The 16,893-nt window shown below is 42.3% G+C and overlaps 1 protein-coding gene and 1 long non-coding RNA gene across 3 annotated transcripts in view; one reads left to right on the forward strand and one right to left on the reverse strand.

The window, feature by feature from the left end:
- Positions 1-7,390, reverse strand: part of LOC121670690 — a 32,053-nt gene extending 24,663 nt beyond the window's left edge. The window contains exon 1 of one of the 2 annotated variants that reach the window (XR_006018208.1): positions 7,307-7,390. This is a non-coding gene — a long non-coding RNA (uncharacterized LOC121670690). The other variant, XR_006018209.1, reaches the window with a different exon arrangement.
- Positions 7,391-7,433: 43 nt separating this feature from the next.
- The window catches only part of MYLK (myosin light chain kinase), a 195,755-nt gene continuing 186,295 nt past the window's right edge, over positions 7,434-16,893 (forward strand). Inside the window, exon 1 of the mRNA XM_042041247.1 lies at positions 7,434-7,521. The gene's annotated coding sequence lies outside the window, so the exon portion shown is untranslated. The remainder of the gene's footprint in view (positions 7,522-16,893) is intronic.

The raw sequence follows: 16,893 nt of genomic DNA on the forward strand, positions 1-16,893 counted from the left end.
GGTTTCATTTTTGTTTTCTGTATCTAATCTTGGAAGAAATGGGGTTTTTTCTTGAATAACAGTGTGACATTGTATTTTTGGAAAAATGTCTCACGTGATGTCTTTATTTCCCTTTTATCCTGCTCCACCACAATTGAAGAATGTCAGCAATGGTAGTCCCAATTGCCATACTAAGCTACGCAGACAAATTTTTCTTAGACCAAAAAATTTTGTTCTAAACAAACACATACGACTACCACTGCAGAACTGCTTCATAGCCAGTTATCCCCCTGTGCATTAAGTTAAACTGAAGCTTTCAGAGACGATTTGAGATGCCAAAATGTCACTAGCCTGGGTGAATTTTAATGCAGTCTCTTGTGCATGTGTGTCACTCACATTAAAAATATCGTTTTGGCAGAGAAGCCACTTGGGATGACTTAAAAATATTTGAGCAGATAACGAGGAGACGTAACAGTCACTGGAAGCATTTCCAGCTTGGTATATTTAATTAGACCTTATGACTGAAAATTCTTATGATCATCAGAAGATCAACATTCCAACTTATTCCTGGTTATATTTATTAAATATTTCCTTTTTTGGTCCTTAGCGTGAATGTTTGGAAAATTGTTAATCCAACCCACTTGACTTCACTGGCACATTTTACAAAAGGAGGAGGAAAAAATGTGGAAGCCACTGAAAACTAAAGGGTTCTTGCTTTGGAGAAAAACAAAGTTCAAGCCAGTGCTGCAGACTGGCTGGAACTCTTCCACAGTTTTAAAAGGAAAAGACCCTATTGAAGGCTCTTTTCACAAAACTCCTTTGCTTCCTTTGAATAAAAGAGGAACCAAGCACACTTAGCAGTGTGTAAAACACATTTCTTTAAGAGAAGCCAGCTTTATCTTCAAGTCCCAGCTAGTTAATCTGCTCAAACTCATTTTTAACTTAAAGTCTGAGAAATCTGACACCACCACAGGGACTTAAAGCTTTTAGTCTAGATGGAATTTGCTGACAATACTTTCAGCTAGGGCACCAATAAAGACAGGTTGGTTTCTCTCATTAAGTTTGGTAAAAAAGAATGTTTTCCTCTTTCAGGGAAAAAGAAGGAAGGGGATAAGTATTCATTTTGTCTCTCTCTAGATCTGTAAACGGTACTAGCTACATCTGTATGGTATCTTCAGATACGGGTGCCGTAGCTGAATGATGTGCAAATACAGTTGTTTTGGAAGTGCCTGGGAAATCCTGCATTCCCCTCCTGGAGGGGAGCGTTCTCCTGAATAAGTTGCATATTTTCACTTGCTCTGCAATAGACATCTGGCTGTAAATCCAGAAGCCTGAGTATATCTACAGTGTAACTGAGATTGGCTTCCAAAATTTAGATAGTGAACTACTTGTGTGAAACTCCTGCTGTGGGAGGTTGGAAATCCCGAATGTGCACTGGAGCGTGGTCAGGTATGTGCTGCATTCACAGGTAACTATAATATGTTCTTGCATTTCTACTGCTTGTGTATTGGTTGATAACTGAACATAATTTCCTGGCAAAAGCTTTTAATTACAAATGCTACATTACTCTCCCATAACTGTTGGAGTTACCTAATCTAAGCTTTGCCAAATAACAATTTTATTGCCATGAGTTAGGTAACCTTCAAATATATCTCTCAATTTATCATGTTTACTTCTTGTGGGTAACAAGTCTGTGTTATATAACACTCGCCAGACATTGTTTCTATTGCTCTGTTCTTCACTTTCATTCCCAAGGGTTGGGGTATTCGCATTCTTTAGCTTTGCATTAAAAAGAAAAAAAAAAAAAAAGAAAAGAGAACAATAAAACAAGAATACCGTGCATCTCTGTAATTATGCTGTAGCCATGTAGCCATGACCAGTGCTTCTTTCTTTAGGCTAGAAATTGAGATTAGAGACTGAAGGTTGTAATAAAAGTAAATTATACTCTAGCTGGCTTGGCTGGTCTCTGTATGCATAGGAATGGCCACTAACTCCAGATGTAATGGAAGCTCTCTGCTGTAGATTATTGAGCAGAATATAACTGTGCTTTAGTAGAAACAGTAATAGGCATATTTGCTGAATTTTTCCAGCCTCTGATTCATCTCAAACTCCCCCTGTAAGTTTGAACTTATCTCTGCTGAAGTGAGAGCTTTAGGACAAAAAGCTATGTCTTCCCTATGCGCAGGCGCTGTTCCCATTCCATGAAAAAGGACAAAGCTAACTGCCCAGTGCAGAGTGGGAATATTTTCCTTCTGTTGATTGTCTTTACAGTGTACTCTACATATCAGGATATCAGGAAAAGGTTCTTCACCCAGAGGGTGGTCGGGCACTGGAACAGGCTACCCAGGGCAGTGGTCACAGCACCAAGCCTGGCAGAGTTCAAGAAGCATTTGGACAATGCTCTTGGGCACATGGTGTGACCCTTGGGGTGTCCTGTGCAGGGCCAGGAGCTGGACTTTGATGACTTATCTATCACTTCCAATTCAGGATGTTCTGTGATTCTATGATTCTATGATTCATCTGCAGGGACAACCTAGCTTCAGTTCGTATCTGTTTCTCTGTGTCTGTTTGCATAACGCAGCAACTACTCCCTGTATCCATCACTCAACTTACATGAAAACCAATAGCACTCTGCTGACAGATTTCATTCAGCAACAGTCAGAAGTAGTTACTGGTTTTAATGCTGTAGTGTATGAAAATGGAAATTCTCTGCCACCACCTGTGGCTTTAGAAAAATGAAGATGCAGAATATTTGTAGTTCAACCAAATATTTGGTCTGCTAGTCTGAACAGTCAGTTAGTTTGAAACACAAGTTGTGCATTTTAACTGCTATTAAAATCAATAAAATTGCTAGATTTTCTTTGTTTATTCTGCTAGCATATGTTATTCCAGCCTCTAAATACAAGATGATAAAATAGCTGCTGATTTTCCAAATCTGAAATTTCCCCAGCAGCCAAATGCTTACAGCTCTGCTGCCTTTTCCCATCAAACATAGAAGTGTAAAGGCTCAGATACCTGTACAAGTCACCAGATAGGCATAAACTACCTGTGTGGTCTTTTGCTGGCACATCTAATTCATTTTTCTTGCTCCTGAGCTAGTAAACCAATGCTGGCCTAAATGTTGTATGTCGATGTTAGTACTACATAGTGTCTGACCTCTTGGCTTCCTCCCTCCTTACATCCTCAATCTCTATTTGCAGCATGAAATCACAGGCTTTTAATGCTTTCTATGTTCACAATCAGCAAAGACATAAGCAGGATGAGGATGAGAATTTAGTCTGCCTGCAGATTTGGGAAGATATTACAGTGGTTCCCTTTTTAGAAGATTAACTTCTAATCTCAAGAGGCTAGAAACTGCATTGCTTTTAAAATGAGTGCTTACATTCTGAAAAAAAAAGCCAAACAAGCTCTTGTGTCAGAAAGAAAAGAAAGAATGGACTCTGGGAAATGGACAAATGTGTTACTTCCCAATAAAGTTAATTCCTAAGTATCTGATTCTAGCAGTTTCCCCACTTAATTAGGCATCATATCAGGAACAAGCCCTAAACTTAAGCAATTTCTGGAGCAGAAGTTTAAGTGAGAAGGCAGCACATATCAAGATACAATTGTGTTTAGGTACCTCCTGAACTTTATCCTGAAAGGACCCTAGAAGATTTTACAGAAAGTTTGCAACTGAAAGAATGAATGGGGAAGAAAGCACAAGGCAAAAGGAGAGGTTATCTTTACTCCCTTTGTGCAGTGCTGCTCCTTGTACTCCTAATCACCTGATAATCATCTGAACCCCGTAGTTCAGATTCAGTAACTCACTTTTCCTAACACTTCATCTGGGTAACTTCATCCTTCACTCATTTCCTGTGCCCTGCCCTACAGAAGCTATATAAGTTCTATGGGGGGTTTGCTGCTTACAGTCCGTGGCTTGTAAGCTACAAAAATCTAAATGTAGGTCAAGATGAATTGAAATCTTTAAACACAGCCAGCCTCTGTTTCCAAAACACGTCCCTGGAGCAGCTGCATGGAGGATGTTTACAATTAAAAAACAACCCTCAAGCAGCCAGTAAAGAATGCACAGGATTACTGTAGCCAGCAGCATTCATTAAATGTCATATCTGAACTTTCATTATCTTGAGCTTGATCAGATTTAAGACCAGCATTAAAGAAGTGGAACTCTTGACTTCCAGCACCCTAGAGGGCTCTTATGACAAAGGCCCAACTAGAAGATAAATGGTCCCAAAGGGACTCTGGGGGTGAGCTGTGACTGGACACAAAGTGTCATGTCATGCTGGTTTCTACTAGGATGGGAGATCCCTCACTTTTTTTTTCCCTTCTTGATCTAACTTGTGCAATAAAAAAAAAAAAAACCAACAACAACAAAACAAACCTGACAAAAAACCAACAAAACAACGAAACAGAACAGGAAAAAAGATGAGTTCTGCTGAAAATGAGTCAATCCCTTGAAACCCAGCAGGGGAACCGTCTGCTCTCCTTATGGAACTCAGTGGCTTTCATCATGATTCAAGTGCCTCCTACTCCTCCCTCTCAGCTGAAGGCAGATGTGGGTTCACTGGCAACACTGGGCCTTGTTCTTTGTGAGTGTTTAAGGCCTGAGCAATCATTTTAAATTGAAAGCAGAGACAGTGATATTATTACAAGATTGTCTAGAGCAGCGATTCCCAACTGGTAAGACATGAGAACATTTACAAGGAAAAGGTTTCATGAAGTCTAGGCTAGAAATTAGCACAGAAAAGCATAAGCATAATGCAGAGCACCATCTTCTTAACAGTTCAATATGTTGAGAAGAAAACTCCTTCCAAAAAGGTGTTGGCAGTACAGTCTTCAGTCAGACCATGGAGAAGGTCAAAGCAAGCTTGTCCCTGGCTCTTTGGTTTTTGTGTACTTTCTGTACTTTAATGCCAAATAATCATTTACCTGCAGAAAACAAGTGTTCATACAACAAGCATCTTGGTTTTAACAGCTCATGTGCTGATGGGTGTGTAGCTGTGGAACTCTGTGTGCATGCACTGCCATCTGAAATCCACTATAGACAGACAGTCATGCACGTCACCAATGATCAGGGATGTATGTCCATTTGTTTTGGAATAAAGAGAAAAACATCTGGCAATCCAGAATATGCCACAACCATGCACTGAGAAGGAAAAATCCCAGGAGTAACAGTCTGGCTGGATGTAACCAACAAGAAGAGAGATCTAATGGAGCAAGTGAGGACTGAGGTACTCAGAAACCCTTGACAATAAAATTACTTTTCTTTAGGATTCCCTTTTTAGTGATTCTGGTTTAAATAAAAATAAATAAATAAGTCTCTATTAACCTATTTTCAAAGTTCCAGAGCCTTTAAAACAGCAAAAGCATCTTGTTCTCCTAACAGAGAGTCAATCTAAAGGACTTAGGAATAAGAAAACTATCACTGCCTCCTCCTGAAGAGGCAGCAGCAATTCCCCCCCAGTTCACTCACTTTGTACTGCACCTGAAAAAGTCAAAAGTGATGGCTATAACCTTTCATGGACTCATACTGGTAACTGCTCTCATCCTTCACAGGAGCTCAGGTACCAGGAATGATGCACCAGGAAAAGGCAGCATCCTGCACTGCCTCCCTGTACAGCCTACTTGGGTTTCAGAACATGTGCTCTATAAATGGCAGAAAAAATTCACCTCAGAATCAAAATGGAAAACATTGAGGTCTCTGCAAATACAAAACTCTTGACATCACTGCAGCCAAGAACAGTTTTGCTGTGACTTGCTTATCTTGGCCACATTCTTCTGCGTTGACGGCTGTTGAGATGAAACAGTGAGAGGAGAGAAGGAATTGTAGCCTGGGCGGTGGTTTGCTCCATCACCCGTAGAGGTATCTCAGTGCCTGGTGAGGAGGCAGGTTCTCTACAGCTTGAGCTTTCCTTTTTATGTAGCAGTTCAAAACCATGGATTAACATACCTAGCAGCAACCTGTGGCACAGAAGAATGTAAGAGGACAGAAAATAAAGGCTTTATGCATAGAACCTGGGCTTTTTGTATGTCTATCCCTATGTATGTTTATGATCTGGCTGTAAGTCCATTTCAGATAGGCAGTTGATTGGGTTTTTTACATGTATAAATGAAAAAAATTTAAAATATTAGAGTAAAAAGGCCTTAAGTTTGTAATGTATGTGACTATCCTACCTTCCTCTTGAGAGTCTTCAGGTCCACATTATAAAACAGAAGTTCTAAGGTCTTATTGTTGAAGAGAATTCAATTTGTCCCCATCTCGCATTTGCTCTTCCTTCTACACTACTTTAGCACTTAACACAATTAACTGTAAACGGTTTATTAAAATAAATCCCCTGCCCCAGATTTGGACGTCCCTAGGCAGATGTGCCAGTGCATGGGCCCTAGGCAGGCCCTGGGGGTGGGGGAGGCAAGGGCAGCCCTGAGTCCCCTGTGTGCCTGAGACAATGCCCTGTATCTGCCACCGGGGCAGCGCACGGCAGGGATGCAAACAGACCCCTACACTCTCCATACACACCCACATGCACTCCCCTAGGGCATCCTATCCAAATCCCATGCAAACCTTCATATACATCCTCTGTGCTCTCCCCTGTATGCAAGCTATGCAGTTCCTCCAGAACACACACACAGATCTCACATATGTATTTCATTCACGTCCCAAGGAAGCGCATAAGCACGCTCCTCTACACTTCCCATACATGCACCCCATAGATACAAGGTCTATAACCCCCATTTGCCCGTTATACAGCCACCACGTGCCCACAGGCTCTGCAGTGCACGGCTCATATGGCACCCATGTGCACCCCTACACACTCCATATACACCCCGCACCCAGCTCTGGGCGCCCCCCATCCGCAGCCGCCCCACCTGGGCGAGCCTCGCTCCACAGGTGCTGGGCCGTGCCCCTCCCTCCGCTGGCTCTGGCGCACCCGGGGCTCCCCCTGGACCCCCGGCCGCTGCCGAGTGAGGCTCCGCCGGCAAGGAGTGAAAGGCAGCCGCGCCGACCGCAGGCGCTATCGCCGCCGGGCACCGCTTCCCCCGCGGGCTCCGCTTCTTCCCCCGCTGCCGGCGTGCGCGGAGCAGCTGAGCCCAACCGAGCCGAGCCGAGCCGCAGGTGGGCTGTGGCCGGAGCCGCCGATCCGGGGCTGGGCAGCTCGGGGTGAGGTGGCTCCGGCAGCGCTACCCGGAGCCGCGGGGCTTTCTCTGCCGGCTGCGCCCCGGGACGCGGAGGGAAGCTCGTGGGCGGGCACGGGTGGGGGGTACCGCGGCATCCTCCTCAGGGGGAGGTGAAGTAGGCGGAGAAGGAGGAGGAGGAGGAGAAGAGAGAAACCTGCTTCTCCGGAGGGACGAGGTAGTGGCGTTGCAGAGAGCCAGCCCAGCGGCGTGAGCTGCGGGCACATGCTGGTCTTGGAGCACCGGAGCCGCGGTATTCCTGCGGGTGTCTCAGCCCAGCTCCCGTCCCTTCCCCTGCGAGAGCGTCAGCTGGGCTCAGGCTCACCTACGGCTCCCCTCCCGGAGTGCATCCGAGAGCAGGCAAACCTGGTAGTAAGTACTTGTCATCTTTTATGTATGTTTTTTTACAGTTTCATTGTTCTCTGCTGGCAGGTAGCAAAGGATTTCTAAGATCAAGCATTTATAGGCTCGCCTGTAAGGATAATCTCTCTGGCTCTCTCTTGGCCTCCTGAGCCTTTCAAATATAGAAGTGCATAAGTGGAGGCACATGTAGCAACGTTCCTTCACTACACACCTACATCTTTAATGTTTCAGACAAAATGTATGTGCTGGGACTTTGTTTTTTTAACTTCTGCGGTTCTCAAAGTAATTTGTATCATGTTGCACAACATGCTTAGCGTCTCAGAGAAGGATAAATCCTGGTGACACCACTTAAACATCCTGCATGAGGATGGGGGAAGGAGATGAATGTTTAAAATCATTAACTTGGCAGAGGCAGGGAAATCACTCCTCTGCTGCCTCCACGCTATGGAGCAATATGCTTTTGGGGATTCTTTGCCTTTTAATCCTCTTTCCTGTATGTGCACATCTGGACTCTGGCCTGGCACTGCTCCCTGCACTCAGGCTGGAAGGGAGTGGCATAGCAGACTAGCAGAAGCTGGAGAACTGGGGTGAAAAAACAGAGGATCCTTCCTTCCTCTTACACTTTAAAGATACCTTTTTGCACTAGTCTTGTCTTCTGTAGAGTAAATCCACAGGAATACTTCTCCTAGAGCGAGGAAGTGGAATCAAAAGTTTTTTGAAGGCTGCATTATTCTCCCTACAAAGGGATGGCTGAGAGGATAAGTTCAAACACCTGATTCTGCACCCTTCTTCTAAGGGGTTTCCAAGCATTTGGAGGGGGGGGTGAGTGTGGAGTTACATGACATGCAGAAGGTGTGTTCCCCACTAAGACACTACAAAATTATTCTACCTCTTTGTGGAGTGCTGGAAATGCGATTTCTGTCAGTAGAGCTATAAGAGAAATAGTAATTTCTCTCTCATTTTAAATCCCTAAGAGAACTACTATCTTCCTCCCCCTACTCCCTGCACACATCTTTATTTTATTTTATTCTGCTAATGTCTTGCATTATTATTTGCAAAATATGATATGTGTCTTCCTGTGACACTTTATATTTGCTGAGATGTTCCTGGAACTATGTTCTAGGAGTCCATTTTAGGAGCCTTCCATTTTTAAACAAAAAATTATCCGTACTAATAACTGAATAGTTAATTTTCATCTGGCACATATCCAGTATTTTCTGTTTCCTCAAGTGATACTGTTCTTCTGTAGCTGGTCACTGTGTGTTCTGCAGTTCATAACAAAGTGCTCATGATAACACATTTCATGATACACTAATGTGACACCCATCCTTAGCCTTTTGCAAATGAATGCTACAGAACAAATGTCTTAACTCCAAAAGTAACTGGAGTGACTTCGTTGGTTGTAGTAGGAGAATGTTTGCTACCAGAGGACCAGCCACTAGAATGACAGGCATCATGCCCTAATGACGTATTAATGGCATTTAATCTTTTTAGATGGACTTGAGCAGAAAGAAAATGCCTGGTTTAATAAACATCACAGCTAGAATTTTATATAAACATGGGAGGCCCACACCAGTTAATATCACTGACCCCATTTTTATTGCTCTTGTAGGGAAGTCTTAAAAGGTCTGCTGCAAAGAAAGTTATAAATCAGATACTTCTGCTGTTGCAAGCATCTGTCCATAGCTTTTTAGTTGCCCTGCTGCCTGATGCAAAGGAGGATGAAGGAAATAAATCAGTGAAGTCCTGTTGGTTTGCTTGTATAAGGCTGAAAGAGAATTTTTAAAGTCTGAAATAAAGTGGGATTACATATTACCATTGGCTTAAGTTAAATGTAAGAGACGCATAATTTTTCACCAGTTTTTGGTCTGTTTTGTGTTCTCTGTTCTCCCTGGCTCCTCCTTTAAGTTCATTAGGACTTCCTCTGGACGATGATCCGATTTTGACAGTCAATCAAAATCCATACCAGTATCCTTATGCAGGCCAAATACACTGTACTTAGAAACACAATAAACCAGCAGCTACAAATTACTTTCAGAGCCCTCCTAAAACAAAATGCAGATGTAAATAGAGTTCAGAACTGCTCCAAATGCTGTGCCTTAAAGCTGTGGATGTCTAAATCCAGAAAATGTGCTCAGGTCTATCTGAGAACCAAGTAAGGAGATGGCTGAAGTTTCTGGTTAGACTCTGGAGAACTGGTAGCCAGCACCTGTGGTTCTTGGACTCTTCTAGGTAGTTTGAATTCAGGTCTGAGCATGCGCTGGAAGTGATCCTGGTTTTGCAGACAGACTCATCTCCTCTCATTCATAAACTTGTCAAGTGCATAATAAAACATGCTGTGGTTGTTTGCTTTCACTGTGTTCAGAGCTGTCCTCAATAGCTTTTCCAGACTTTATTCCACAGGTGTGAGTTAGGAGTAATGAAGGTAATTTTTTCTTCCCTTGGCTGGTTAACACACTTTTCTCTTTTTGATGCTAAATTACTCTTTCTTTTTTTAATGTCCAATGGAAGATAGGTGCTCCTTTCTCTCATGGCTCTAGAAATGCATTGCTGCACCTGTTGCAGTAGACTTTTTAAACTTTTCAGTGGCATCCACTACACCAAACAGGATCTTAACAAGCTTTGTACAGCTGCCTTCATCCCCTTCACTGATGGGAATGCTTCCATGATGTACTTTAGAGCTACATAGGTTGTTTGGATTTCTGCACTGGATGCAGAGAAGATATGATTAATCTATAGTGCTGAAAAGCATTCACTAGTGAAGCTAGATGGATCCAGGTAGGATGGACCTGGAGATTTTTTAAATTTAGCACAGCTTTAAATATCATCTATGTTGTCTGTGATTACAGTATGGGTTTTGCTAAAATCTGTGTCTTTTCTGAGCAATTGTACAGCGTCTATTGAGTGTGCTACAGCAAGGTCTGTCTCTAATAATGTTTTCATTAAGTCTCTCTACAGACAGAAGAGTAAACTAATTGCCAGACTAACATGTCATTTGGCTCTGTGAACACGCTACTGAACACTAACTCATGAATGGAAACTTAAAAGGCTCATTAGCAACCTGCTACATGAAAGAAATTCCAAAGTGAAATGAAAATACATTTATATTCCTGTTGTTGTTGTAGCTACTAAAGCTGATATAGAATTCCAGTATAGTTTTTGTGGAAATCTTAAGTAATTTCATGAACATTTTTGTCTCTGAAGTTTCAGCAGCTGCTTCTTCTATAAAAGCTAGGAATAACTAGTTCTACTTTAGTAGGAATGAAAGGAGAATTGAGCTCTATAGAAATGAGGAGATTAGAGCTCCATGAGGCATATACCCATTTAATGCTGCTGGAGCCCAAACCTGCTTGAATAATCTTAACTCTCACTTCTAGTGAGCAGAAATTCTAGAGGAAAAAGAAAAATTCCCTTAGTGACTTATTAACAAAGGCTTTTCAGGTTTGCTGGGATTTATCATGTGAGCCTAATCTACCTTTTGTTCATCCAGTTGGCAGGCTTTAAGATTTAAAAGGGTCTGCAGAAACTCCTCCCCCAAACTCCTTATTTAATTAAAGAGGCTTGGTGCATTATTTACTTTTGAGTCTTCCATTTATGTGGGAACAATGAGTTGGGGTTAACATATTGTAAAATATTTGTGAACGCTGCATTATAAGCAGGGCAAAGAAACAAACTTTGGCTACACCTTCAGATTCACACTGGCCTATATGGGTTCAGTGAGAATGACTGAAAGTGAGGCCAGTCATATGTAAATACTAAAGTATAAATACAGGTGTGTAACTCTACAACAAATTTCCCTGCCTCTGTAGGTGATTTAGAGGGCCTGGAGGAGAGTTGGTTTCATTTGCTTCTATGAAAGCTCTTCAGAGTCATCAGATACGCAGATCAGGCCTTGCACACACCAGTAATTTTTATATTTTGCTTTGGTAGTTCATCAAAGCCAGACTGGTAACTGTAGTTCTCTCACTAGTTCCCCCAGTTCCTTCTCCTCCCCCACTCCATTCATCCCTGTAGCTGTGAGCATCAAGTTGCAGATAAAACGACTTCTGAGAGAGCAATGGGATGCAGCTCTTGCCAAAGGCAATTAAGTGCTTAGGATTACAGTGTGCTTTACAAAGCGTGTTCTTGCTGAATCCCTCTCCTCTTCTGTTTGCTGGCACTAAGCAGTTTCTTGGCACTTACCTTTGTTATAACAAGTCAGAGCATTGCTAAACTTCACTACAGCGTCTTAGCTCTCTGAAGAAGTTTAGCAAGCTGCAGTGTCTTCTGTTTTGAGGATAGTCTTTCTACTGATTCTTTACTGAGAGTCAGCTTGACCTCACCACCTTTGCTGTAATTGGATTAAATTCACTCACTTGCCAAAAACACGACCCACTGACAACATATTAATTCTTCAGACTGAAGTGCATTTTGTATGCATAGGTTCCTTGGTACCGAAGGCATTCTTAGGGCTTGTGATGCAGCCAGTGTGCCACAGGATACAGAATTGTCACGGAGGGATGTTTTCAGTTGTTTTCTTCATCACAGAAGGATTCAAACAGACCATACATTCTGTGTGAAAGTAAAAGATCTAACCTGTGGGAGAAGAATTATTTGCTCTACTTGCCAGTCCTATGCATCACTGGTTACTGGTTCTTGTGAAATGTGATAAATTGCTGAGAGTCCACAGACATCCTGGCTGAGGAAAGTGAGTGATGGCGTGTGCTGTTTTACGCACCCACTGCAGTTTATTTCTAATTTTTGCACAGCAGGTTAAAATCATTATTCTCAGTTGTCATTTTACTGCTTTTTTCTGTTACTCTTCAGCAGTCCTGTGATCTGAGGTATTTGCAGAGTGGCAGGATGATATCTGAACCAAAAAAATGTACGCAAAAAGGATACTAGAACTGTATAGTGAAGGATAATCTGATCACCAAGCCTGTAGTTTCACCCCGAGACCTTTTATATACTGTCTAAACCAGTGTAATCCAGCTTTCAGTGGCAACCACTGCTAAGCAGCAAAAATCACTATCCTGATTGTCAACCTCAGCAAAATGTTAAAGGATGAATTAGTAATGGGGAGACCAAGAACCAAGTTGCAAATACTCTTACAAAGAGGATTTGGGAGACACTGTGGTACCCGGTATGGTGCAGGCACTCTGAGAGGTTCCAAATTATGAAAGGATCCCTTTTTTAGCTTTTCTTATCTGCCTGGAAGTACTGCAAGTTTCCTGTTTGCTGCAGAGGCCTGTAAGAGCTGTGTTCTGCAGGCAGCATGGGCCAGAGGAACTAGAGCTCCCAGCTCTGTGTTCCGATCAGGGCATTGTTGCACTTGATTTCAAGGTGATGTTGCTTTCTCTAAATTCTATAAACTGATGAACACTTCCGGTGTGAAACAATAGACAAACAAGGTGAGACAGGGGTGTGAGATTTTCCGTATCTACTAAAAGACAGTCACAATCTAATTTACTATGTGAGTGTGCAGTGCAAATAGTAACAAGGATTTCTGTTTTAATACCCCATTATAAAATGTATGTAGTTGCCTAATATTTTTGGCAGTGTTGACTGATAAGAATTTGCTTGTCTCTTAATGGAAGAAATATATAATTCCATTAATTCTTTATAATGGTGTAAGCAGTTTGTTAAATACTGAAGTAAAGAGTTTTTTCATTCATGTGTTTTATGTCGTGTAATTGGAATCAATGTCATTAAAAAACAAACAGAAACCCCTCAGAACCAAAATACTGACCATCTATCCTGGACAAGGATTAATAGCCTGACTGGGTGAAAAGAATAAAGTATGAGGGTATGTTCTGCAAGAAGCACTCACAAAGTCTAGGTCAGACATATACTCTATGTTCTTACAGTGTTGATTGTACCAAAAGGAAAGTTACAAACCAATAGCAATAAGCAAGCTGTGTTTAAAATACACAGGAAAGAGAAATTTGTCAAGAATGGCCTGCTTTACTTAGGTTATTTACCTCAGATCTTTTAGGATCATAAGCTTTCCTTCCCTTTGGTGGAAGAAGAGGAAGATATAAAGTCAATACTTCATGTCTGAAAGCATTACTGACTCATCGCTAGTTCAAGTCCAGCCTGGTTTCGGACGCGAGAAACCTCTTCTGTTCCACGCAGGGTGAGTTTACAGCAGAGCTGTTGTGGGTTAGATTGGGGAGCCCTGCCTGCGCAGAGGCTGCTGCTGCTGTTTGAGAGCTGACATTGTGGCCGTGGTGGCCTCGGGGGTGTATCTTGGGCAGAGCCTGAGAGAACATCGCAGAGGGAGCCTGGGCTTTGAAACAACAGCTGGTGTCTCACCCCCAACATCACAGCAGTGCAGTTCCTCTGACCTCAACAGAGTTGCAGCATTCATGGTTTTCAGTGACGTGGGAGCAAAACTGGGCCTATATTCTTTTAACTGGTCTATTTAGCAGCTCTTTTCCATATGCAGTCTCCATGCCAGTGACAGGAGCTTCCTGGAACTGACAGCAGACACAAAAGACCCTCTTCTCTAAACCACTGGACCTTAAGAATATTGAAAGGATGTTACAACAAGCTTCATAATACACCATTGTCAAGCTCTCTCTGAAGAGGCCTGCAGTGGTATCATACCTCTAAGCTTTCCAGAGGGGGTATGATGACCCCACATGGAAGAAAATACAAGAGTAATGGTTTGGGTGGCTATGAGGAATTTTATGCTACGACTTCCCCTGGCTGTAACTTGAAACCAGCTGGAGGCACTTAGTGCTAACTGAACTCTATATAAAGAGGCAGGCAAATATCTGAGCATGTATCCTGCAGGTTTTTTAGGAAGAGGTCTTGGTTTGTGAGCCTGTGCCTGTCTGGCTGCCTCTTTCTCACAGACAGGGGAGTGGTGAAAGAAGGTTTGTTTCATTTTCTCCTACATTTCCCTTTCTTCTTCCTACTCATTTTCCTGTTCCTTTGCAGTACAGCAGTTTTTCATGTTGCTGTGAAAGTGTCTGTGCTTGTGAGTAGAGTGAGCACATTTGAATGGAAGAGGCGGCGGGCTTGTGAAGTCTTGAGCTCCAGCATTCCCAAGGGAGGGGTGGGATTTGCATTCCATACTCCCTCAGCCCTGCTCAGGGATGTGCCTAGAGGTGCGCCTGTGGGATGGCAGTCGGGATCCAGGAGGGAATCCCCTCACGGTGAGGGGCAGGTGAGGAGGCAGGAGCGGTGCTGTGCAGGCCTGACCTCCTGCCAGGCCCGCTTCAAAGCACTTCCCGCCATTTTACCTCAGCCCCGGCCTGTGGGACCAAGCCTTTATTGCAACCGATGGGGAATTTTGCTCAAGTTACACCCTAAAGTCATCCTGAACATGGGCACTGGGTTACTTATTGATCAATTAATCACATCTTGTGCAGAATAAAAGTCAGTTTCATGTGGGTTTTCTTAAAATGCTTCCAAACTCAGCAGAAGCATTGCTCCTTCAATTTACCTGAAATTGTCAGGTAATCAAGTTCACCTCAGATAACTAATGAAGTATTTAGTTCCCATTCAATCGATTTAGTTCTTACCTGATATAGCACTCAGCTCCTTTTCCAAGGTATTTCCAAGCTAAAGCTGTGGATGTTGAGGTGGTCCTGGTTAGCCTGAGCAGAAGTGGGGGCTCACTTCCTGACTGGATCAGAGTGACAGCCAGAAAATGAGGTTACAAAAGTTAAGGGCTTGCAGACATCTTGCCAGCAAGGACAGTCAGAGATGATCAGATAATTCCCCAGGTAAAATAGTGTGGACCTTATTCCATCCTCCGCATGCTATTGACCGTAAACTTAATGTAGGATCCTCTGACTGCAAATGCTTTACCACTTTTTGTTTTGTCTCAGGGGGTGAGAGTAAACATAAATGTGTAAATAAGTTTAAGTACTTGGTGTTACATTGATTTTATATTATATTTGCTTGACAGCTGAGGTAACCTTCTTTGAAGTTGCTCATCAGTTCATGAGCACTGTGCAGGAGCCTTTGTGGGTTTATTATAGGTATATACACCTATAATACAGGTATATTATATTAGTAGTGTATGGGTATTGATATTGGAGTAGGGAACTGTAGTAACAAGACTGCTTCTCACTAAACTGCGGAGAAGGAGAAAAATGCATGATGTTTCATGTCTGCTCATGCCTGTCATGATTTTTGTGGTGAACAGATTTCACTGTGTAGTTTTTCAGTGCTAGATCCTTTCTAGCTGTTTTTCTTATAAGTGTAAGGTTTTGAGACAGACTGTGTCAAGGGCAGGAATAAGACAACTTTGTCAAACTTTGTTAGTTTTTTTATCTGCGTGGCATAGAAATTTTTTCCCCAAGGACCAAACAAAAATATTTTTTAAAGTTGTATGAGTAACAAGATAATGAACTAAATTAAACATTAAAACAAAGGATTTATTTGCTTGAAAACAAACTTGCTGTAATTTCATTTCTTGTGAGGGTTTTTTTTTTTCTTTTGTCCAAGTTTATATTTCACTTACAAGACAGGAAATACAGCCTTGCTGATTGCATTTTTAGAGCTATAAATAAGTTACTGTCTTCAAAGATGTGTTAATTTAAAAATGCTTCTAAAATGAAACTTTGATGAATTAAAAATTAAATTGGGTGGGTAAAAGAATTACTTACTGTACTGTGTGTACAGATGTTAAAGGTGTTTTCAGGGGAAGGGTGTTATAAGAGAAGTTCTGGCACCTGTACCTGGTCTAAATGGTTTTATTTCCTTTTCTTTGCTGGTTGTATCCCTGTCCCAATCTCACCCCTGTCATGAGGGGTAATGAATATGTTTGCTTTCTATCACCTTGCTCCTTTGTTGGGGTCATTGCTTATCCTCAGGAAGTGGTGTGATGTATGGGAACTCTTAAGTCAACCTAAAAAATGAATAACATTTGAACTGCCTTAGTGTTCCAGTTAGCTCAGTATTGTGTCTGACAAGTTAACCGGAGAACCTCCAACAGCTGTTTCTTGAGATCCATTTCTCTCCACACATCTCCAGTTTCCACAGCTCTTGTGTTAAGGATATTAGAGGATATATACCTGTTTAGTCCTTTAAGTGTCTATTTATGGAGCTGTTGACCAGAGTTTGGTTAATCCCTTTTTGAACCCATGAACATCCTTTGCCTTCAGAGTCTTGCGTGACAGCAAGTTCCAGAAGCTTGTAAACTGCTGGGTAAACAGGTCCTTTCTATTTAAATGAGTTGGTTGCAGTGAGTACTGCCTTGTTCTAGTTTTGTAGGGTTGGACAAACAACAGTTCTGCATTTAGTAGCTCATGGGGTTTTTGTTATATTTGGTCATATCCACCATATATGCCTTCTCTCCAAACCGAGGACTCCCAGCCTTTCTAGTATCTCCATTTCCATCTGGTTGCCCTTTTCGACACCCTGGTAATGTCGACCTTGGTACGT

The sequence above is a fragment of the Corvus kubaryi genome, unplaced genomic scaffold, assembly GCF_017639235.1.
Source record: "Corvus kubaryi isolate FWS band 111438036 unplaced genomic scaffold, C.kubaryi_AGA036_p1.0 37396, whole genome shotgun sequence".
NCBI lineage: Eukaryota > Metazoa > Chordata > Aves > Passeriformes > Corvidae > Corvus > Corvus kubaryi.